The sequence below is a fragment of the Coenobita brevimanus genome, chromosome 117 (assembly GCF_032717465.1).
Source record: "Coenobita brevimanus isolate Jiangsu-jjx chromosome 117, ASM3271746v2, whole genome shotgun sequence".
In the NCBI taxonomy this organism is placed as follows: Eukaryota; Metazoa; Arthropoda; class Malacostraca; order Decapoda; family Coenobitidae; genus Coenobita; species Coenobita brevimanus.
The window spans coordinates 6,888,082-6,906,834 of record NC_137070.1 but is presented as its reverse complement, the minus strand read 5'-3'; positions in this window follow the sequence as shown (position 1 = coordinate 6,906,834).

Here is an 18,753-nt window from a genome sequence, read left to right as displayed (position 1 = left end):
CAAAAGTCGAACACCAACACAACAGCTAAGACAAGAGGGCCTTAAACGCATAGCTTCCATCACATGCGCAAACTCCTCCACCTACTACACTGATGGGTCCATTTCTTTAATTTAATCCGAATACCTGACGGAACCTCCACATTACAAGCTGAGCTGGCAGCCATCTCTGCAGCCCTGTCTGACGCCCTGAACAACGACCCAACAGCCAACATTATCATTCACACAGACTCCACCACAGCCATACACTCACTAAAAGACCCACCCCAGCTGACAATGTCACACTGATCAGCAACCTCTTAAACACTGCTCAACAAATATGCAATGCAGGGGGATCAATCACGATTCACTGGATACCCAGCCATGTCGGCATTGCGGGGAATGAACAAGCGGACCAATTAGCAAAGAGTGCCACCAAACATCCCAACATCGAGATGCACATCAATACCAGCCTAAGCCACATCAAACACGATATAAAAATTAAAGCAAAAGTCCTAAACCGAGAAGATCACCAAGGATATGTACAACAAGGCTCCCCCTCTGCTAAATGGTACGCCATGGCCACCCTGTACAAAACAACACCATCTGAAGGATGCAAAGACAACAAAACCCTCACACGACTACGCCGCCTTCGCCTTGGATACAAATCCTACAATGAAATAAACACAAACACAGGCCCCACCGAATTCTCATATTGCGACACCAACACGCCCTACCCCCTACTGCACTACATCCTTCGTTGCCCTGCCACATCCAGTTTAAGACCCAGACCACTTCACCTCAACCCCGACATTCCCGTAAACGACACCTCCGCCATGTCTCCCACCTCACTCCGGAATGCTGCCGCCACTATCATCGCTACCACCCACAACCATACTCTCATGGAGCTAGTATGCACCAAACCCCCACCGACATAGCTGCATATGACCCTCGACCCCCCCAGGGGAGTCGAGGGCCATATACACAGTACTCACAAGTATGAATGTGTGTGTGCGTGTGTGTGTGTGTGTGTGTAAATGTGTTGTCCCCTTGATGTCAACATATGCGCTTGCACATGCGGTGTACACATGTGTGCATGCCTAAGCATGTGCACATGTCTACATGGAGCTGCATGCACATACATTTTATTATAAGCACCCTCAAGCATAGAGGCACTTAGCTGCCTCTACCACCTATCTTATAACAGCCAAAAACCCACTGACTGGGCCAATGAAAGGCCCGGCCCCATCTACAATATGGGGATATCTTCAAAAAAAAAAAAAAAAAGGCGGGTGACTGACTCGCGCTGCTGCAGTCGTGCTGTCAACACGTGTCTCCCAGCTCTCCAGCTCTTGCCTTGTGCCTTCTTCTATCGCCACGTGGTCTTGTTTCTGGTGTTCTCTTGGAGGCTTGCTTCCTTCATCACCACTGCTCGACACTGGAGCTGTGATCGGCCTTGCCGGTGCTGCTAGAGCTGTGTGTTTGCTCTCTACTGCACAGCGTTTCTCCCTGCCTTTTTTAAGAGCCCTGCTCTTGCTCTAGGGAGTTTTCGTTCTTGCTTTTTTTTTTTGTTTTTTTTTTCTGCCTTTAGTGTCCCTCACCGTAGTACGACGCCGAACCCTGAAGGAGTGCCGCAGGGCATTTCCATGAAGGGGGCCCTTTAGGGCCTGGTTATAGGAGGCGGTGAGGGCGGCATTCTCTGTTAGGGCTAGGGTTAGGAAAGTCCCTCACGGGGAAGTGACGGGTCTTCCCTCGACGTCCTTTAGAGGACGGGGAACCCCCCCCCCCGTCACCGTAGGGTTTTTTCTCGGCCGTTTTCTTTTTTTTTTTTCGCCTTATATTTAGTTTACTTCAACTTGCTATGTCTTTCTGAAGAATTAATTTGCATTGCAAGTTAGTTCTGTGGCTGCCCCGGCATAGTTCTACTAAACTAAATATCACTTTAGTATTGTGCTCTTGGCTTCCCTTTGCCCAGTCTTATATTTAGTTTACACTAACTCGTTGGGTTTGTCTGAGGAATTAGTTTGTATTGCAAATTAGTTCCGTGACTCACCTAACCTATTTTTCTAAACTAAATAGCATTACCGTTGTGTTCTTATTTAATTTACTTTCTCCTGCGTAGGTCTGTCCAGGTGTTCTGATTTATTTAACAAATCAGTTCACACTGATAGATCTGCTCAGGTTGAGACTAAATTAAATTCCTATATAATTAATTTGCTTCAATTCTGCTCATCTGTTTACTGTTCAGTTGACTTTTTCTGTCAACCCAACAGACGAATTGAGCGCATATTGTAGTAAAACAATTATCACTTTGTGTGTGTGTGTCTTGAGTTGCCTTTACGTTTTCTGCACTGCCTGGTGCATATGCCATGGTGACATGCACCTCCAGGCCCAAGGGGCCTGCCCGCCTCCCCCCCCCCGCCCTCGAGGCCACCCCCTACCAAGCCCACTACCGGGGAGAAGCGGGAGCGTAAACTCTCCAGTAGCTCTTCCTAATCCTCCTCCGGGGCCCCCCCCCACTGCTCCCCCCGCTCCAAGGCCTAACGGACCTGCAGCACACCCACGGTATGCTGCTCCCACCACGTCCTCGTCCGCGCGAACTAAGATCGCGCGGATTCACGAAACCATGGATGGGATCACGCCTGCCCCAGCTCCCACCTCTTCAGGCTCCCAGGCTTCTCCCCAAGTAACTCGCAGCCCCTCCAGCACTCACAAGCGACCGCCTTGCCCCCCCTCTGCAAGTGCATCACAGCCTACTGCCAAGGCCCTGCCGAGTGTTCGAGCACGCGACAGCACCACAAAGGCCACCACTGCTGCCAGAGAAACTGCCCCCACAGGCACCCCGCCTGCCCCTGCTGCCACCACTGCTGTTAACCCTCCTGATGAAGAGGGCTGGACTCTCGTGTCGCGCAAAAAATCACGAGCGACACAGGGAAACGACCGAGTCCCGGCCAGCCGCATGACTGCTCCCCAGCAGCCAACACCTGCACCATGCCCCTCAGCTCCTCAGAGGCCCCCTTCTGCGCCACGCCCCTCGGTCTCAGTCCGGCCTCCTCCACCACCCCCTTCCAACTTCCCAGCCTTTCGTGTCCCAGTCCAACCGGGATTCATGACCAGCTACGGCGCGGTCCAAGCCCTGGAAAACCACCTAAAGGGCCTAGCTGTCACAAACCGCTACGGCCGCGACGACAGCTGCGTCCTCATCCCCCGGGACGCAGGGAGACCTACCTGCGACTGAGGGCATTGGCGGAGGACGAGGCCCCACCTCTGAAGATTGTCGAGCTGCAAAGGGGCGAACAGCTCACCAAGGCCACTGTCATGGGCTACCCCAGGCGTATGCCGGTGGGAATCCTCCTACAGCACCCCCTAGTGGAGGGAGGCCAAGCGCTGCCAAAACCAGCGCACGCGGGAAGAGACCCTTCAGGTCACAGTCACTCTGAGGGGCCCGCTAATACCTTCCCTCGATCTAGGGAACTGGGGCGAATTTCACCTGCGCCCCTTCACGCCAGAGCCGCTCCGTTGTTACAGGTGCCAAAGATACGGACACCACAGGGCCAACTGCCACCGCCCCCCAGTAGGCGGCATTTGCAGCGCCAGCCACGACACCCGAGCAGTGCCTGGCAAGGCTGAAAACAAAACAGCCTGTAACTTCCCGATGCCCCAACTGCTCAGGATCGCACCATGCCTGGCACCCTAGCTGCCCAGCCTGAACGAGGAGAGTAATGAAAGGCCGCGAACAGCAAGTGGCATGGGTACAAGAGCAGCAGGCCATCAGCCTGACTCCAGCCCCCTCCAGGTACCTTCGTTTGGGGCCAACAGCGCCGCCCCAAAGGAAAAAGTCCCAGCCACCAGCTAGGCAGAATTCCCTCCGCTGCCTACCACGCCGAGCCCACCGCTACGCACCACGACAGCAGTCCCCCCACCACCTGCTCTCACCCAGGTCGTCACGACTGCAGAGGTACACTGTCCAGCCTCGCCACCGCAGCACCCATCCGCCGGGGCTACTCACAGTCCCTCCCAGGGCCCCCACATTCAGCAAGAGCCTGTATTCACCCTCGTGGAGCTCCACTCCATTGGGAAACAGATTGCCGAGGCCTTGGTTGTGGGGATCAGCCAATGCCTGGGAATAACATGCTCCACAGCCCCTGTCTCAGCCGCAATCGATGGGATCATCAAGCTGGCCATCGAAAGAAGCGAAGCGGCACACCTCAGCCTGCACCCCCTCCAGAGACTACCAACCCCCCACCGCGCAGGGCGGCTCGCCCGAGACGGAGGGCACGGCCTCGACACACCGCTACCTCATCCCAGAGGGCTCACGAGCTTCGTCTCCCACCTCTCCCATCAGAGGAAGCGCCGGCACCAGTGGCAGTCGACACGGTGGTCGAGGCCCCGGCCTCCCTCTCGGGCGACAGCCCCATGACCTGCAAGCAAACCCTGCAGACATCCGATTAATACAGTGGAACTGTTTGGGGATCAGACACAAGCTCCCCCTCCTGCAGGAGGCAGTCGCCAGGGATCAGCCCCACGTCTTCCTCCTGCAGGAGACCTTACTCCCAGACAGTTCCTCCTTTCGGCTACCTGGATACACCTCCCATCTCCTCCCCTACGAACGTGGAGTCACACGAGGATGTGCTATTCTCGTCCAGGATCACGTCCCCCACACTGTTTGTGACCCCCTGCCCTTTTGTGGACCAGGTGTAGAGGTGCAAGGTGTTGTGTTACACCTGGCATCCTCCTCACTAACTGTGTACAATGTCTACAGAAGCCAGGGGGGCGCTCTTGATGTGGGGGAGGTGTTCTACGCTGCCTCCCGTTCTGTCTTTATCGGGGGCGACTTTAATGCCCATCACGACATTCTTGCATCGCCCCTTCCATCCAATGAGGCAGGACGGCACATCTCTCTCGTTCTCGAGGAGATGGAAGGTGTCTCCTTAATAAACAACATCCAAGAACCCACCCACATTCGGGGAGGACGCCTGGATCTGTCATTCACCTCCACCCCACTTGCTGGCCCGGCGCCATGGTCACTCCCACCCGCGCCTAGCCAGCGAGTCACTTTGCCATACAGATCAGGCTGCCACTCACACCCCTCCGCCCGCCCCCACCGCCCCCACCGAGATGGGACCTCAGCAAAGCTGACTGGGCTGCCTTTGCCAGGGCCTTATCCACCATTTTTGAGGCCTCCCCTCCCGTCCTGGACCTCGAGGATAGAGCGGATCAAGTTGCCAGTGCTTTTGCACAGGCTGCCTCCATATCCATCCTGCAACAGCTACGTTCCGAGAAGCGTTACCGAGACGGCTGGATCTACTGCGACAGGGTCAGGGAACTCAACCACAGACTCAATGCTGCGCGAAAGCATACCGGTGGCGCCGCACATCTCCGCACCGCCAACACCTTGCTGCTGTCACGCAACATGTCGTGTCAGAAAAACGCCGGCTGAAGGAGGAGGCGTGGATCAGATGGTGTAGGACCTTAGACTCTCACTCCACTCTCAGGGAGATGTGGAGGAGAATCTGGTCGATCTCTGACCCACGTCCCCCCCGTCCTCCCTCTCACCCTGACCCAGCCGCTGAAGCCAGCCGTCTCGCTCAACACTTCACGGATTGCTCTGCTTCCCACAATCTTCCACAGTCCGTCAGAGACAAGCAGGAGCAGTTGTCTACCTCTCGTCTTGCAGCAATTCAAACTGCCTGTAAAAGGCCTGACCCCGCCGATGTTCCCTTCACCAGTGGGGAACTACATAAAGCGCTGCAGCACAGAGGAGACACTGCTCCGGGGCTCGACGGGCTAACCTACTCTCTGTTATCACATGCTGGAGATTGTGGGAAAGATCGGCTTCTTGATCTGCTCAACCTCTCGTGGTCTGAGGGGCGTCTACCGAGGTCGTGGAAGATGGCGGTCATCCACCCGATTCCGAAGCCTCGCGATCCCACTGCCATGCGCCCCATCTCCCTGCTCAGTTGCATTGCTAAGACAGCTGAGAGGGTTGTGCGGGCTCGTCTTGCTTGGCGGCTGGGACCGCTGCACCCAAGGATTTATGCCTATCATCCAGGCAGGAGTGCCACCCACTGCCTTGCATCATTCCTTGGGGAGCTGAGGGGCGGATGGGGGATGGCCATCTTCCTCGACCTCGAGAAGGCCTTCGAACTGGCAAACCCCACTGATATCTTGGCAGCTCTTGCGGCCAGGGGAGTAAGGGGCAGACTTATATCCTGGGTCCGGGATTTTTTTAGTGAACGCACTGCAGGGGTTCGCTTTCAGGGGCACCTCTCCCCTTTTCATCCTCATCCTAATGGCACCCCCCAGGGAAGTGTTTTGAGCCCTCTCCTCTTTAACATCTTAATGGAGGGGCTTTTAACCATCGATTATGGGCCAGGCATCTCTCTCCTCTGCTATGCAGATGATTTGGCCCTGGTCTTCACACGCCGAGATTGCTTCTCCCAGGCGCACTATGCCCTGTCTCGACTCCATGCCAAATGCAACGAGCTTGGATTAAAAATCAATCTGGAAAAAACAAAGTGTCTGCCATTCGGCCTCTGTCCCTCAGAGTTTCCACTGCTTCTCGGGGGTCACCAGCTTACTTTTGCCACTACACACCAGTATCTGGGGGTCTGGTTTGACCAGGGCCTAACCTTTGCAAGCCACGTCAGATACCTACGGGAACGTGCTTCCACCCGCCTCGCTGCTCTCCGGTACCTTTCAAAAGGAGCTTGGGGCATCGTTTTCTGTCCTCCGCACGTTTTACATTCACTCTATACGATCCCTGGTGGACTACGGAGCAATCTGTATGACTGGTCTCTCCCCACCTATCTCCAAGTCCTTGGAAGTTCTACAAAACAATGCTCTACGTATCATGCTCGGAGCTCCACCTTGGACCCGTCTAGTGAATTTGCGTTTGGAGAGTGGACTGCCATCACTGACGCACCGCACTGCGCTACGCGCAGCAACAATCACACTCCAGCTGGTGCAGCGCCGGCCTGATCTACCTGTCTCAACCCTGCTCAAACGACTTTTGGGCCATCCACCTGAGGCGCTCCCTCAACGTGACTGGGCCCGAACCACAGCTGCCACCATTCACAATTTGGGAGCTGCTCCAAGCTTGTGCCAAGACCCTGATTCTTCTTTCCCTGGCTTTGAAGATCACACCACCTTGGACTCCACTCCCTTTCCATATCAGTCCATCAGAGGCCAAACCTCGCTCTTCTATTCCCGCCATGATTCGTCAGGATGGTCTTAGTCGGGTGGCTGCATTAGACTCCCCGGGTTCGGCCACCTACTTTACTGACGGCTCTGTTTCTCCTGATGGCTCTGCTGGATCTGCTTTTGTCGGGGGGAATTTGGTTGAATCATGGCGCCTCTCCCCAGGAGTGTCTGCCTTCCAAGCAGAGCTTTCAGCCATTTTGGGTGCATTGCGCCATGCTCATCACCACCATTATAGACGTGTCATTATCCATACGGACTGTCTTTCCTCCCTTCAACGGCTACGCTCTTTCTCCCTCCATGATAATGTGTTCCTCCTAACAGCAATTTACACTGTTGCAACTCTTCTTGTCCAAAGGGGAGCCACTATCATACTTCACTGGCTCCCAGGTCATGTCGGGATTACTGGCAATGAAAGAGCTGATGCCGCGGCACGCGCTGCCTGCACTCATCCAGAGATAACATTCCCCCTCCGCCCCAGCCCCTCCATACATTCTTGGAGCACTAAAGGTAACCATAGGCAGGCTGTCCCGGGAGGAACACCAATTCTGCATCTCGGGGGGCTCTAGCTCTGCAGACTGGTATGCCACTGCTACAGTATACTCTCCCCTCCTGCCTCCTAAGGCCCTGTCTAATTATTTAGTGGTGAGAATACTGAGATTGCGCCTGGGGTTCCCCTGCTTCAAACAGATCGCTGGTACGGAGCGTGATCCGTGCCCTCACTGCTTGGCCAGGTCCGATGTGCCTCTCGTACATTACCTCCTTCACTGCCCCGCTACATCTCTGCTAAGGTCTTGCCCCGATGGTGGCCATGCCCGATCGGGTGATGAATTTAGGGATGCTGCTGGCATTGCTGCCAGGGCACCTTTTAATGTGTTACTTAGCATGGTTAGGGACTACCCTCCACCACGTTAATCTCTGAATGAGCACTATATGTGCAACTGTGATGGGCTCTTTGTTTGCCCGTGTCCCAGTTCAACTGGGACGAATATCCAAAAAAAAAAAAAAAAAAAAAAAAAAAAAAAAACAAGGCGGGTGACCACTCCTAGCTCAGACTTTGTCGGGTGAGGAGGTCTGGCCGATTTCTCCCGAGCTTTGAACTCTGGTTCATTTACTCGTGGCGATTTTCGTCCGTTTTCCTCGTTTTTTTGCCTGTTTAGGACTTAGTATCTGGCATTGAGGAATAATTTGTGCTGTTTTCCAGGTTTTTTCTGAGACTTAGTCTCCGATTGCCTGGGTGTGAGTGGGAGTGTGTGTGTGTGTTTGTGACTGAGTGTGTGGGTGTTTTTTTTTTTTTTTGGCCTGTCGTTAGTGTCCCTCACTGTAGTACGACACCGAACCCTGAAGGGGTGCCGTTAGGAGCACCTTCCATGAAGGGGGGCCTTTAGGGCCTGGTTATAGGAGGCAGTGAGGGCGGCTCTGTTAGATTAGGGAAGACCCGAAAGGGGCAGTGGCGGGGCCTCCCATCGCCCTTTAGAGGGCGGGGAGCATAGGTTGCCCGTCACTGTAGGGACCTGGCCACTTTTGCTGTTTTTTGTTTGTGCTGTTTCAGTGGTTGTGTGTGTGAGGTGTGTGTGTATGTGTGTGTGTGTGTGTTGACTGAGTTTTTTTTTGGCTGCTTCTGTGAGCAGATGAAGGGATCCAGCATCCTTAGGCCCCAGGGGCATTCCCGCCTCCCGCTCCCTCAGTCGAGGCTCTCCAACCCGTGTCCTGCTACAGGCACGAAGTGGGAGCATCACTGTTCTGGCTCGAGCTCCCACTCGTCAGCTCACGAGGTTTCTTGTGATGACCCCTCTCTACCAAAGCCTACGGGAGTGGTACCTCGCTCGCGTGGTGCCTCTACCGGTTCTGCTAAGGCAGCCCACCGACATGAGGCTATGGAGGAGGTTGCACCTGCTCCACCCTCTCTCTCTTCCACCAAGGGCACTTCAGCTTCCCTACGTGCAGTTGCCAGCCCTAATCCACGGCAAGGCACCCCTGTGAACCGAGCCCTCGGTCCGCAGCCTCGCGCTGCCACCTGCACACCCTCTCATGAGCCTAGGCTGGCTAGGTCTCCTCGTACTCTCAAGCGGCTGGAGGTCTCGTCGGAGGCTCCTGTTGCGACTTAGATCTCCCCCTCTGCTGATCCTGCTCTGCATGATGATGAGGGTTTCACCCCCGTGGTACACAAGGGATCGAGGCGTGCTCGCCAGGGAAACGGCCCTTCTCCGGCAGTACACACTGGGCCTCCCCTCAGGGGTCCCTCTGCTGCTCGTCCCTCCGTGTCAGTAGCTGTGCGTCTGCCGCCCCGCTCTGCATTCCCAGCTTTCCGTGTGCCGGTACAGGACAGGCATGCGACGAGTTACGACGCCGTGGCTGCACTAGAGCGTCACCTGCCAGGGCTACGCTGCTCCAACCTGATAGGTCGGGATGGAAGCTCGGTGTTGATGCCGAAGGACGAGGGTGCCTACGACCTCTTGAGAACAGCTCTGCAGGACGAGGCCTGCCCTGTCAAGCTAGTCGAGCTGACGCCCGGCCAACAGTCTACGAAGGCGGTTGTCATGGGTTATCCCTTGCGAATGCCTATGGAGATACTGCTCCAGCACCCTCAGGTCAGAAAAGGCAACCTGCTGCCAGAAAGCGCGGACCAGGGAGGAGACTCGACAGGTCATCGTCACCCTGCGAGGTCCTCTGATCCCCTGCGATCGACCTGGGGAACTGGGGAGAATATCACCTTCGCCCCTTCACCCCGGAGCCACTCCGTTACTACCGATGCCAACGCTACGGGCACCACCATGCTAACTGCAACCGCCCCGTCATCAGCGGCATGTGCAGTGGCGCCCACGACACGGACGAGTGCCTGCAGTTGTTCAAGGCAAAGCAACCAAATGCGGCCAAGTGCCCGAATAACTCAGGACGACACAATGACTGTCACCCCAGTTGCCCCGCGAGGGTTCTCACGAGTGAACCAGGGTCGAGAGAGGCAGGTTGCTTTTGTTCAGGAGAACCAGGCTACCAGCGCCACTCCAGCTCCCCCAGCACTTTCATCTGGGGACAACAGTGCCGCCCTCTCATTCAGCGCCCCACCACCTCTCAGCGACCAAGAGCTCCCTCCATTGCCCTCAGCTCTCACTGTGGTCCAGACCACAGCGGAGGTCCACCGCCAACAGCCCGCCTGTCTCGCCACCACTTCCCACTCTAGCGACCAGTCAGCCACAGACAATTCCGCCAGCAGTACCCTGGCTCCACACCCAGTCCACCCACTGCTCCTGCTTCACCAGTCCTCGCGTTCACGGCGGAGGATCTGCGGGACCTGGGCTCACAGATTGCAGTGGCTGTTGCCCAAGCAGTGTCCCTCAAACTGGGGATCACCCTCAAGGCGGCCTCAATCGCCTCTGCAGCCGATCGCATCGTCGATCGTGTAATCGCCAGAAAGCTGCATGGTCCCGACACCCGTCCTGCCCCTCGACGTCCGGCTCACTCAACAGGGGGACCCACGGACTCCCCCACGCAAGCCGGCTCGCTCTTTCAAGCAAGCCAAGCCCAGGAAGGCCGCTGCCCTGTCTTCCACCCCTCAGCAGAGTCGGCCTCGCCCCCTTCCAGAGCAACAACCGATGCCCGTCGTGGCACCCTCGACAGCCATGGCCTCACCTCCGTTGCTGGAGGACGTCCGTCTCTGTCTGTCTCTGGACAGCGGGACGGCTCCCCCCTTCGACTCCTTCAGTGGAACTGTTTAGGAGCACGGCACAAGCTCCCGCTTCTCCAGGAGGCGGCCAACAGGGATCGTCCCCATGTCATCCTACTGCAAGAAACCCTGCTCCCGGATAGTTCCACTTTTCGTCTCTCGGGTTACACCACCCATCTCCTCCCGTATGTTCGTGGCGTCACACAAGGGTGTGCCGTTCTGGTCCAGGACCACATTGCATGCACAGATTGTGACCCTCCTCCTTTCTGTGGATCTGATGTGGAGGTCCAGGGCGTGGTTCTACACCTGGCTACGTCACCCCTGACGGCATATAATATATACTTGAGCCAGAGAGGCACCCTGGAGTTGGGTGATCTGTTCTCCCAGGCTGCCAGGGAGCCGTGTATATAGGGGGTGACTTTAACGCCCACCACTCCCTTCTATCATCGCCTCTTCAGTCCAATAAAGCAGGACGGCACATTTCTTTACTTCTGGAGGAGATGGGTGGCGTCTCCTCTTAAACGACATGACAGAGCCCACCCACATTGCGGGAGGTCGCCTCGACCTCTCCTTTGTCTCAACCCCACTGTCCAGGCCTGGCGTCATGGTCACTCCACCCACACCTTGCGAGTGACCACTTCGCCATTCGTAATGGCTTGCCTCTCTCCCCCTCCCCCTCCCCCGCCTCCCACACCACAGTGGAATCTACACAAGGCGGATTGGGCGGCCTTTGACCGTGCTCTCACGGCGGCCTTTGCAACATCTTCTCCCGCCTCAGACCTCGAGAGCCGGGCCAGATCAAGCAGCAAAATATTTTTTCGCACGCCGCCTCTCTTGCCATTCCATTGCAGCGAGCGCTCGGCGAGATGCTACCGGGACGGCTGGTTTTACTGCGACAAGGTCAGGGAATTGAACCAGAGGCTGAATGCAGCACGCAGGCAGTACCGGCGGCGCCAAACATCTCCGCACCGCCGGTACCTGGTTGCTGTGACTCGGCATGTGGTCTCTGAAAAACGTCGCCTTAAAGAGGAGGCGTGGATCAGATGGTGTCGTACCTAGATTCTCACTCCACTCTCCGTGAGATGTAGGGGAGAATCAGGTCCATCTCTGATCCACGTCCTCCTCGTCCGCCCACCCACCCAGACCCTGCCGCTGAGGCCGGTCGTCTTGCCCAGTATTTCGCCGACCACTCAGCCTCTTCCAATCTTCCACAGTCCGTCCGAGCCTTACAAGTGCAGCTGTCTGCCTCTCGCATTGCAGCCATTCAGACGGCGTGTGATACACCTGACCCCGCTGACTGTCCAATCACCAGCGGAGAGCTTCAGAAAGCGCTGAGGCGCTGGGAGGATACTGCGCCGGGGCTTGACGGAGTCACGTACTCCATTTTATCTCATGCTAGAGATTGCGGTAGAGAGCGTCTGCTTGATTTGCTCAACCTCTCGTGGTCTGAGGGGCGTCTACCGAGGTCGTGGAAGATGGCGGTCATCCACCTGATTCCGAAGCCTCGTGATCGCACTGCCATGCGCCCCATCTCCCTGCTCAGTTGCATTGCTAAGACAGCTGAGAGGGTTGTGCGGGCTCGTCTTGCTTGGCGGCTGGGACCGCTGCACCCAAGGATTTATGCCTATCATCCAGGCAGGAGTGCCACCCACTGCCTTGCATCATTCCCTGGGGGAGCTGAGGGGCGGACGGGGGATGGCCATCTTCCTGCGACCTCGAGAAGGCCTTCGAACTGGCAAACCCTACTGTTATCTTGGCGGCCCTTGCGGCCAGGGGAGTAGGGGGCAGGCTCATATCCTGGGTCCGGGACTTTTAGTGACCGCACTGCAGGGGTCTGCTTTCAGGGGCACCTCTCCACTTTTCATCCTCATCCTAATGGCACCCCCCAGGGAAGCGTTTTGAGCCCTCTTCTCTTCAACGTCCTGATGGAGGAGCTCCTAACAGTGGAATAGGGGCCTGGCATAACTCTTCTCTGCTATGCTGACGATCTGGCACTCGTCTTTACGAGGAGAGATTGTTTCACACAGGCGGACTTGACCCTTTCTTGGCTGCATGCCAAATGCACCGAGCTAGAGCCTAAAGACCAATTTCGCCAAGATGAAGTGTCTGCTCCTTTAGCCTCCGCCCCCCGACTTTCCACTGCTGCTTGGAGGTCATCAGCTCTCCCTGGTCCCCATCCACCAGTATCTGGGGGTCTGGCTAGATGGGGTCTCACTTTTGCGTGTCACGTTCGGTATCTGAGGGAACGTGCTTCCACCCGAATGGCTGCTCTTAGATCTCTCTCCAGGCGGAGTCTGGGGGCATCATTTTCTGTCCTCCGGACTTTTTATATTCACGCCATCCGATCTCTGGTGGACTACAGCGCTATCTGTCTGACTGGCCTCACTCCACCAGTGTCTCAATCTCTGGAGGTCATCCAGAACAATGCCCTCCGTGTCATGCTGGGTGCTCCATGTTGGACCCGGGTTGTCAATCTGCAAATGGAGGGTGGCTTGCCATCTCTGGCACGTCGTATTGCGCTACGAGCGGCAGTCATCACTCTACAGCTGATACTGTGCCGGCCCCATCTGCCTGTCTCTGCCCTCCTACGACGTCTTTTGTGCCACCCACCCGAGCCTGCCACTCGGCGTGACTGGGCCCGGACTACAACTGCTGTTATCCATGAACTGGGAGCTGCTGCGAGCCTCTGCCAAGATCCTGATTCTCCCTTTCCTGGGTACACTGATCCGCCACCATGGGACCCGCCTCTTTTTAAATTTGTATGCCCCTCTGAAGCGAAACCTTGAACTTCCATTCCTGCGCTCCTCTGTCAAGAGGCTCTTAGTCGGGTTGTGGCTCTAGATTCACCAGACACAGCCACTTATTTTACGGATGGTTCAGTATCCTCTGATGGCTCTGCTGGGGCGGCCTTTGTCTCTGGGCATACAATTGAATCTTGGCGACTCTCTCAGGGTGTATCCGCATTTCAGGCAGAGCTTCCTGCCATCCTGGGTGCTCCCTTCAGAGGCTAAAATCTTTCTTCTTGAAGGACAATGTCTTTCTTCAGACTGCAATTTTTACTTTTACGTCCCTTCTCGTCCGTAGGGGTGCCACTATTATTCTCCATTGGCTCCCAGGTCATGTTGGAATCAGCGGCAATGAGCGTGCTGATGACGCAGCACGCTCAGCTTGCTCGCTTCCTGACGTCACATTTCAACTGCGCCCCAGCCCATCGTACGTCATTAGCACTCTCACTGCTACCATTAGCAGGCTCTCTCGAGAGGAACGTCAGCTTTTGGTGATAGAAGGCTCCCGCTCTGCTACATGGTACGCCTCCACCACTTCATATTCTCCTTTGTTACCCTTTAAAGGCATCTATCTATCTATCTATATACCTAGGCTGCTTCCCCCAAGGAAAGGGAGGTAGCCGAGACAGGACGACTCACTCTCCATTTACTCATCCATTCAAACACATTCATTCGCATCTTAGCCCCCAAAGGGGAGAACGGACAGATTCTCACCGCATCACACACGCACAAGGGTCAACTGTGCAATGCAAGCAGTGACATCCTCAGCAGGGCCCGACAGCAGAACTGGTTTACCCCTGCCACATCATAACAGACCCATCCCCTTACCCGCACCTGACCTGACTAGCTGATCAGACCAAATGCGGGAGAATATCCCCCTCAGGGCTGCGTCATCAATTATTCATTCACAATTTCTCTCCATTTATTTCTGTCACGCACAGCCACTCTTCCTTGCTCAACAGACATCCCTCTCGCATCCAGCGCTCTTCCACATTGTCCATCCATCCTATTCGTGGTCTTCCTCTCAGTCTTACACCTCTCACATCAGATCTAGTTATCTTTTTCACCAATCGCTCATTATCCATTCTCTCCATATGCCCAAACCATTGCAACACCCTCTGCTCAACTCTACCAGCCATCTCCCGAACAACTCCAGTTCTCCTTCGCACTTCATCATTTCGCACTCGATCCATACGCGTCACTCCACACATACTCCTCAGACATCTCATCTCCATTACATTCAAACTTTTCCTCTCTGCTACACCCATATTCCATGTTTCAGCCCCATATAACGCAGTCGGTACCACAACACCCTCATACAGCCTTCTCTTTACATCCATTCTAAGCGAACGACATTTAAACACTTTTTCATTCCTCCCAGCATCTTTCCTACTTCATTTATTCTAAACTTCACTTCTGCATCTATTCTTCCATCCACAGCAACATGTGACCCTAGATATTTAAAACAATCTACCTCCTCAAGCAACTCACCATTCAAAACTATATTCATCCCCCTACCATCTATCAACCTCGTACACTTCATCACTTTACTCTTATTCTCATTTACTTTCAATTTCCTCCTTTCACACACCCTTCCAAACTCCTCTACCAACTGTCTCAATTTCTCCTCTGAATCAGTCACCAGTGCAGTATCATCTGCAAACAGCAGCTGCTTCAGATTCCACTCTCCTCCATCAACATTTACCAGACTCAGACCACCTAAAACTCTTGCATTCACCTCCCTTACAACACCATCCATGTAAATATTAAACAACCAAGGCGACATCACACATCCCTGTCGTAGCCCCACTCTCACGGGAAACCAATCACTCACAGCATTTCCCACTCTTACACACGCTCTACTATTTACATAAAAACTTTTCACCCCTTTTAGTAACCTACCATCAAGTCCATACAATCTTAAAACAGTCCACAAAGCCTCCCTATCAATTCTATCATACGCTTTCTCTAAATCCATAAATGCCCAAAACACATCCTTGCCTTTCGCTAAATACTTTTCACACACTTGTCTCACAGCAAACACCCTGATCAACGCATCCTGTCCTCCCTCTCCCTAAAAGCCACACACTGCTCATCACTAATCACTCCCTCTGTACCCTCTCCTAACTCTCATAATTAACACTCTACCATACACTTTAAAGGCACTACCCAACTATATTGTAGTGAGGCTCAAGGCAGCTTACGTCTGGGGGGTTTCCATGCTACAAACAAATTGTCATTTAGAACCAGACCCATGTAGCCATTGTTTTGGTCTTCATCTGTGGAGCCCTCTCATTCACTATCTTCTGCTTGTACTGCCCAGCCACTACCAGATGCTCCAGGTCTCACCCCTGACGACTTTTGCTCGGACAGGGGATGATTTCATGGATGCCGCTTGCATCGAATTTGCACGTGCTCCTCTACATTTATTAATCACCACAGTAAGGGAATACCAACCCCTTGATAATTCAAGCACGCGCATGAGATTAAGCGAGCGCATCTCCTGACCCAGGCTCTTTGTTTGCCCGTGTCCCAGCATTGCTTGGACAATATCAAAAAAAAAAAAAAAAAAAAAAAAGGCGGGTGATCATCCTGCTCTTCAGTTCTGGCCCAGCTCTAGTAGTGAGCACATCTCTTCCCCAGATCCTGCAGATGGTGGCTAGAACTCTCCCTTAGACTTTCACAGTCTGTTTTTCTCTCTCGTTTACAGAGATCCGGTGGCTTTTCACCAAAGTCTTGTGTTCTCTTGTGTTTTTTGTGCTATCAGCTGTTTTTTCCGGCTGCCACTTAGAGTCCCTGCCGTGGTACGAGCGCCGAACCCTGAAGGGGATACCGTAAGAGGGTATTTCCAAAATGAGGGGGAGCCACTTAGCAGGCCACTGGTTATAGGTAGGCTGGCAGGTAGGCTCCTGTTAGGGCTAGGGTTAGGTAAGTCCCTCCCACGGGGCAGTGTTGGGGTACTCTCACGGCATGCCAGCTTTGGAGGGACCGGGGAGTTTGAGGCCCCCGGCACTGTAGGGGCAACCGCCGGATTAACACAGCTGATAATTTATTTATTTTCTTGTTTCTTTTGTTGCTCTTTTAAGGTATATACATTGGTTCATGTACATATATTCGTGTATGTTCACCTCCATCACCTACAGGCTACCAAAGCCTAAGTCTCACTGCAAAAGGCCACGACTAACAGGGCCAGAATATGGTGCTGATGATCTCTTCCTGAACATGGATACCGAAGATGTCTCTCCCACTGGCCTCAGACCTCTCCAGCAAGGACGCCAAGATTAACTCCCTCCCTGACACATTGACTTCCAAGACAGATGCTACACCAGGCCCCTGCCACCACGACCACAGACACGATGACTGATGATGACGGCTTCCACAGTGGTACAGAGAAAGAAAAATAGTAAAGACTTTACCAACCTTGCTGATGAGCCAGCCACATCGTCTCCTGCAATACAGACCGCCACACCACACCCACAAACACACGTTCATCTTCCCAGCACCTTCCCTCAGCCACCTAACACTACCAAGTACACTCCCACTCTTTCCCCCCTCCAAGCCTCCTGCATTCCTTATCACCAACAATGATACCTTCCCCACCTGCCATATAACCACTGTGATTGCCTTGGAGACAGAGATGCCTCCACATCTCAAGTTTAAATTGGAGGCAACTTACAGGACCAAAACACGATCCTGGTTCCTCTCGATAAAGACACCTTTGACGCCTTAGAGTCTCTCACCTCTGTGGCAGGCAAACCTATCAGCCTGAAAAAACTTTTAGATCCCAACCTGTCCACCAGAAAAAGTTATCACTCCAAAATTACCCTACAAATTTTCCCCTGCAAGCCATAAAAAACAACATCCAAGTGGAGGAAGCCACGAGATGCGAGAGTAAGGGGAGCCCCCACCAGACAGGTGCTAGTCACCCCTCAGAGGCCTACATCCCAACAGCACTCGACCTACAGTCAAAGGGCACCTACACTATCCGCCACTTACACCCCGGAACCTCTCAGGTGCTTCCAATTATTATAGCGCTACGGGCACCACCAGTCACGATGCACTCGCCCCCAACATGTGCACCTGTGTGCAGCAGTCGTCATGCCACAAAGGAGTGCATCACCAGAGTTAGAGGCTGAGCAGCCGGTTCAGCCGAAATGCCCCAGCTGCCAGCTCCCTCACCATGCCTGGAACAAACTATGCCCAACTGCGCAAAGACCTTGTGCAGAAGGGCATAGTAAAGAGAGCTTACAGTTGGCTCCAGGCAAGGACTACAGTGACACCAGCACCACCAGGGACCTTCACATGGGGACAACGCACACCACAGTCCCACAATGCAGCAACCACTGGCCCCAGAAGAGTTCCCCTCTCTACCTCCAAGCAAACACACACCTCCAGCAGTTCCCCCACCTCCATCCAGACCCACCTCCCACTGCCACATCACACCACACAACCACAACCACCTCCACCAACACATCCGACAGTCCACACCATCTCGACTCAAACAGTGCCAGATGCCACTTAAGCAAACTCCTCCACCAGCTCCCATACTACCTCCAGGATATGTTAATTTACAGACAGGGACCAACTGACACTGCTTTGCTCAGCAAATAATAAACCATATCCACCACATGGATGGAAAAGGAGCTAGAGCATGCCTATGCAGCCCAGAGGGAATCCACACGTTCGTACACAAATCACTCTGACCAGTTTGCACACAACCCACCCAGCCCAACACAAACAGAGATGCCACTGCCACCCACAACCCCTACCACTGCTCCCATTCACACACAACACAGCAAACAGAGGGGAAAAGAGGAATGTCACAGCCGGCTCACGTTCACGCAAACAGTCTCAAGACCGCCTACGAACACCTCACCATCAGTCACGCAGCCATGTAACACCACAGACAAACAGCCAGACAAAGCACACCAGCTGCCCCCAGCACCACCACACACAGACACCAACACACACAGGAGGAGATCTGCGATCCCCCATCCCAACGCACACAGACATGGACGACTAACACACACATTTCCTCACTGACAACCCACACACACACAAGCACTCCACATTTTACAGTGGAACAATCTATGGGATTACTCCCAAACGCCTCCTACTAGAAGAGGC